Source organism: Schistocerca piceifrons, chromosome 4 (assembly GCF_021461385.2).
Source record: "Schistocerca piceifrons isolate TAMUIC-IGC-003096 chromosome 4, iqSchPice1.1, whole genome shotgun sequence".
Lineage (NCBI taxonomy): Eukaryota > Metazoa > Arthropoda > Insecta > Orthoptera > Acrididae > Schistocerca > Schistocerca piceifrons.
This window is the reverse complement of record NC_060141.1, coordinates 423,097,053-423,104,113: the sequence shown is the minus strand read 5'-3', so window position 1 is coordinate 423,104,113 and position 7,061 is coordinate 423,097,053.

Here is a 7,061-nt window from a genome sequence, read left to right as displayed (position 1 = left end):
AAGCTAACGATGGTCACCACATGGGCATCAACCATTATTCTTCTTAGGAGCTATATGGAATGGAGATGCTCAGCTATTATTTGAAGATCGACAGAACCCTTGTGCGGGTGTAAAAGAGATCTCTTGCTTTGTGGTCCTTAGTTTTTCCAGATTCAAACGATGTGTCACTCCATGAGCTGGCAGTTTTGGTGTAATCACAATGTGATATACCACCGCATGTTTTACCAGTGCTGGAGTTGGTCATGCACATGTGATTTCAGGGAATTGCTGAAGTGGGTATGTGTATGGTGAATCACCTTCAATCACTTTGATGCCAGCAGGGTTGGTATGGCGTAGGTGCTCATAACTATACAATGTACTGTACAAGCAGGCATCGATTGCGAAGATTTGGGAGGAGAATGTAAAAAGATGAGACGTCCGCTCCAACAATAAGGTGCAGCACGTCGGCAACAATGAATCTCCACATGAATTCACGTCGAAGATTGAACTCAAGATGTAAGTTGATGTAGCTGTAATTCTTGTTGGAAGATCCACTGGCAATATACAGATAACTGTCATTGACATTCCGCTGTGGAAGTCAAGAAGAAGAGTATACTGACAGAGCAGCACCTGTGACAAGGAAAAATTGCGGTTTGGAAGAGTGCTTTGTCACGAACAGTTGACCACTGCCTGTTTGAAATCAGTAACCATGGCTACTGATTTCCAGCAGGATTTCCCTTGTCACAGGGTAGTCGTCTCTGTGAGCTTCCAGATTTTTATGATAGCAGCAGATATTCTCTCTGATGAGCGACTTTCTGTTTCTTCTACAAGAGAATTACCATCAGGATGCACTTGTAGAGAGCCGTATTTGTATACTCACAGCTTGTTTGGACAGTTCAACTATGTGTCTTGCAGTGCTTCCCGAGAACTCTCTCTTCTGTTGGAGACAGTGGTGATGCCTGTCGATGGATACATCTCGACTATTCGCTCAGCTGTTTGAGCAAGAGCATCGAATCACAAGCGCAAACTGTATTTTCTGTGGATTCGCAGCTAAGTATGATAGCCAAATATCCCACAGAGTATCGTTGTTAATTGCATTACCTGCCAACGTGCAAAGTCGAAGAAGTAGTTGTGATGGTGTGCCGTAGATGAGTTCTTCAGCGTGGAGCAATTTTTCAAATTGTGTAGCATCTGATGCAACAAATGTGTTGTAAGTGGTTGCTTGATAGAGTAATGCTTGGCAGCAAAGCCAGGATGTCTTGTACTTCTGTAGCCATTTGCTCGTTAAGTGCAGCCACTACATAAGTTATATAAACACAACAGGTACACATAACACAGACTTTAGTGATTAGTAACATATTCGCCTTCACAATTTACAACAGTCTGCCAACATTGGGGTAACTTTTTGATCCTGTGACTGCAGAAATCACTTGGTTTTCGGCCAAAGAATTCATTAAGCAATATTCAGTGCACATTTTATGCAGGCAGGAAGTTCCTTGATGGCTGTTCGATAGAGAGAGTAAAAGATGAAAACATGAGTGTGCGAGATCAGGTGAATAGTGTGGATGCAGAATGACGTACCTACCTAAATCCTGTATAGCAGTTTTTGTCACTCTAGCAGAATGTTAGCAGGCATTATCTCCTGGATATCACTTCACACAGATTTCCTGGTCATTGTTCGTGAATTGCGTCTGAAAGACGCCGTAATTGCTGACAATTAATGTCAGCAGTGATGGTTACATCTCAGGGAAGCAACTCATAGTACACTACACCATAGCTGTTCCACAAAATGCATAACATTATCTCTTGTGTATGTGCGCAGGTGTTTGTATGGGGAGTTGCTGTTTCGTTTGGGCTCAACCGTTCCTTTCTTTTCATTATGTTAGCATAAAGACACCACTTCTCATCATCAGTAACGACACAATGTAGGAACAGCCGGTGTTGTTCAAGAGTCAGTTGATGATGAGAAAGCAGAGATGAACATATGGCCACTTGCTGGTTTTTGTGCTTTTGGCTTAGAACATGCATTACCCATACAACCGATTTTTGAACCTTCCCCATTGCATGCAAATGTCACGAAGTGGTGGAATGATCACAGTTCATCACATTTGCCAGTTCCTGAGTGCATGGGTAATTATGGATTGATGTGTTCAAGCGATTTCCATAAAATCCTAAACGTCTTCCTGACCACGGTAAGTCACTAATGTCAAAACGATCCTCCTTAAAACTAGAACACAATTTTCTTGCCATGCTCTGTGCAATGGGATTATCCCCATACATGGTGCAAATATTACTGGCTTCCTCCACTGCTGTCATCTGTCTACTGAACTCAAAGGGAAGAGTATGTCGGAAATGTTCTGATTTTTCTAGTTTGGAACTCCATTCTCTAGTGTCCACAACTCCACCCCCTATCTCCATATGACAAAATGACAATATGTAAGCTCAAATGCAATAGTGAACTGCAAGTAAAAAAATGAGGGAATACCAACATGGAAAACAAAAATGCTTCTAACTTATGCACCAAACTAATAGTTTTGTTTGAGGTGATGTGGCTCAAGACAAACTGCGTCTCAAGTCGGGTATGATACATTACTGGATTATCAGACTAGAAGGGTGGAGTTTCACCACAATCGGGCTGTATATTACGTTTGCCAGTGTTAAGTCAGTGCTTGCATGATTCTGTATGTTTGTCTTGGTAGGCATTGACTAAAAGATGCAGTTGTTCACGAGTGGTTCTGCATGGTGTGGTTGATGCGAGAACTTACATAAGACGTGTTTTACAATAGTGGCAGGCGATTCAGTTTTTCCGTTGTGCAGTGTGATCACCTGACGTGTAATTCAGAAACTTTTGGTCACCAAATTTCGTGTGAAGATATATAGTAACATTAAATCACAAAGAATAATCGTAATTTGAAGATGGCTAAGAACATCTGTCTTTATTGGGTGATTCCATGATGATGTAACCCTTCAGCGATATGGCGAAGAGTAAATATATAAACTTGAGGCAAGGCACTCTAATCCAGAGACGGCTGAGGCTAAAGTTGTAAGCGAAAATCTACTCAAATTTTCCCCTTAGCCTTGAGCTGCACTCACACTAAGAAACCCATCATCCGATCACGATGACAGAATTTCTGTTGAATGCTCCCAATACCCTCACATAATTTTCACTTTTGATAGCTAGAAACAGCGCAGAGAGCTCAAAAATCCTACGTCTACAGTACAGTAATAAAAGAATTTTCTTTTACCCAGACAAGTTTCATAACTTGCTCCATTTACAAAAGTTTTTCAAAATGGCGTCTCCTAACACACAAAGTTCTGTCATACTCGATCTAATATCCGTGTGTCACAGGTGGCGTGAAGTCTTGGCAGGAGACCCTATTCAGTCTCGACAGCTATCTCGTCCACGGTACTTTTTATGTGGCCTTGCAGGAAGAAATGAAGTAGGGTACTATCAGGTAAACGTGCTGGCCATGCAACAGGGCCTCCTCGCCTTATCCATTTCTGAGGGAATATCTGATCTAGGTGCTCATGAACCCTCAGTTGAAAGTGAGGCGGGGTTCCATCATGTTGACACAACATACACTGATAAATAATAAGTGGGATATGTTACAGGAACCTAGGTAGTCTTTCTCTGATAAATACTGTCTGCACTGGTGCATTTAAGTGTGAAGGAAGAAGAAACCGGCTTAGTACATGATCATTGACTATGCCTTTACAAATATTGGCAGGTAATTTTTGCTGACTGATCTTCACATCTAGTATGTAATCAGTAGCTATGCCTGCCCATACATCGACAGATAATCTGTGCTGATTCTCATCAGCCACAACATCACGATTGCGACTATTTAGCATTCCATCTCTGGTGAAACAGGTTGCATCTGCGAAAATTACATATACAGAAAAGTGAGAATCTACTTCAAGGCACTGTAAGAACCATTGGCTGAATGCGACACAAGGTCCAACGTCAGCATGTTTGTCGTCCTCCTCAGTTGTTGTACTGTGATACCAATTGCCCTGTTTCACTTAATTGTTAGAACAGTTTTGGAAACGTGGTATGAGCTGCATGTCTTCTGCATGGATACTTATCTTGTACAGCCTTTCGTCTTTTCTGCTGCTTCCATTTTTTGCTCATGCACGAAAATCGTGTCTGCAAGTTCCATCGCCGGAAACAACGCCATTTCGTTAGGATTGACTGAAGTTAGTACTGTATTTCTACTTGTAATTGCAGACTGCTGCATACTACTATACAGACACTGTACACCAGGATTGCACTTGTCAGTACACACTACGCTGTCTACACGTAAGTGCTCGTCCGGATTGCCTACCAGTGTTAGCAACGGTAGTATCGTTTCGTGTTTTCCACTGGCAGAGATATCAGAACACTGTCGTTTATATGTTTCGCCTCGATCGTCTCCTGACCAGTCTCTCTTACATCGAATTCATACATTAACCCTTTTCCACCATCCCTGAAAGTTTGTAACATCACAGTGTAAAGACGTCATCACGGAATCATCCTGTATTCTTTGTTTTTAGCTGTGGCAGCGCGGATAATCGAAGAGTTTGTACTGCACAACTGAACTATGTAGCAGACGAGTCACTGTCCCAAAAATATTTCAATGTTCAAGGATTCGATGTTGCTTGCGCTCTGGTTACATGACATTTGGTCATGGTCAAATTGTTAACTAATAGTCTATCATATCAAAAGAGTAACGCCACAATGTGTGAAATAATTCTTGTCGAATCTAAGGAACACAATAGCTGCCATCCTTCGACCATAGATACTAATAGACTGGGCAAACAGTGCAGCGGCTATACATCTGGCGTGGCTGCAACATGGAATCACGTGACTGTTGGTAGAACGTCGGCGGGAGTTCAAGGCAGCATTCTGATTCCTGATTTCACTTCCAGTATTTCTCAGTGGATTTCCTGCTAACTTCACCACATTAAATGTAACTTATGTAAACACAGCTAGAAGTGATAAATTATTGCGTAACCACTGTACAAATTTAGTTTTACAGCCATTACTTCACAATGAACTTTGTGAACTGCTGAAACACTTTCGATGTTCGGCAATATATTCGCCGCGAATATTACAGTGTTACCAATTATGAGATGCATTCTCTACTAACAATACGCGTTATGCACTGCATAAAATGTAAATATTGCGTGTGTGTTTTTTAGTGCCTTGGTTGTAGAAAGTGTTATAGACTTCATAAACCGGCATAAACAACAAAACCTGTAATGTAAACACACGTGTTCACATCGAATGTAACGAACTCAATTGTATCGTTCACCCACAAAACGTAAAGCAGTTTCATTTGAAAGCTCTTTTTTGGTTTAAATAGTTTGTTTCGTAGATGTATCAAATAAGATATCTACAAAATCAGTACCTACTTACATGAATACTTATTCCACATATCATGAATACGATACTTCACAATGATGTGTCAGTTTAATGAAAGGTAGACCTATCATTACATGACAATTCTTCCAATCACTTATTTATACCTAAAAAATCGTCTACTGAGTGGGAGCTGTCATTCATAGATTCTTTTAGTTTGATTTTAAATGCTGGTTGGCTATCTGTCAGGCTTTTAATGCTTTTTGGTAAATGACCAAAAATTTTTGTAGCAGCATATTATTTATCCCATACATTACAGCTTATTATCTGGAAACTAACATAGGCCATACAACTACCTTTTTGCAAATGGTATTCAGTATTTGTTTCTGATATTCGTATGTTTTGTAACTGGGAAGTACAAAATAAAACTAAGACCAGATGAGAAATCAAACCCCTAACTTGTTTTTGCAAATTGTTCTTTCAAATAATACCAGCATAATTCACCCTTTTTTGTACCAAAGTCAGATTTAATCCAGGATAGTAAAAATCATCCTTTCTTCTTATGTAGTAGCAATGCACACTATATATATATATATATATATATATATATATATATATATATATATATGTGTGTGTGTGTGTGTGTGTGTGTGTGTGTGTGTGTGTGTGTGTGCAGATGGATATGTGTGTGTGCGAGTGTATACCTGTCCTTCTTTCCCCCCTAAGGCCCTAAGGTAAGTCTTTTCGCTCCCGGGATTGGAATGACTCCTTACCCTCTCCCTTAAAACCCACATCCTTTTGTCTTTTCCTCTCTTTCCCTCTTTCGTGACGAAGCAACCGTTGGTTGCGAAAGCTTGAATTTTGTGTGTATGTTTGTGTGTCTATCGACATGCCAGCGCTTTCGTTTGGTAAGTCACATCATCTTTACGTAAATTGGCGGTTTGAAGCGCTGTGTGTGTTTCCAGGCGCACATTGCAATCGTATATATTTCTTGAAATGGTAAGCTACAAAACTGCTTTTTCTCTTTCGTATAGGTTTCCAAAGGATGAAGGGCGCAGGCAGATGTGGATACAGCCAGTGAAACGAAAAGATTTCAAGCCTACTGCGCACACACGCATCTGTTCGAAGCACTTTGAAGAATATATATATATACTTTGAAGAATATATATATATATTCTTCAAAGTGCTTCGAACAGATGCGTGTGTGCGCAGTAGGCTTGAAATCTTTTCGTTTCACTGGCTGTATCCACATCTGCCTGCACCCTTCATCCTTTGGAAACCTATACGAAAGAGAAAAAGCAGCTTTGCAGTTTACCATTTCAAGAAATATATACGATTGCAATGTGCGCCTGGAAAAACACACAGCACTTCAAACCGCCAATTTACGTATATATATATATATATATATATATATATATATATATATATATATATATATATATATATAAACAAAGATGATGTGACTTACCAAACGAAAGCGCTGGCATGTCGATAGACACACAGACAAACACAAACATACACACAAAAATCAAGCTTTCGCAACCAACGGTTGCTTCGTCACGAAAGAGGCAAAGAGAGGAAAAGACAAAAGGATATGGGTTTTAAGGGAGAGAGTAAGGAGTCATTCCAATCCCGGGAGCGGAAAGACTTACCTTAGGGCCTTAGGGGGGAAAGAAGGACAGGTATACACTCGCACACACACTCACATATCCATCCGCACATACACACACCCATATATATA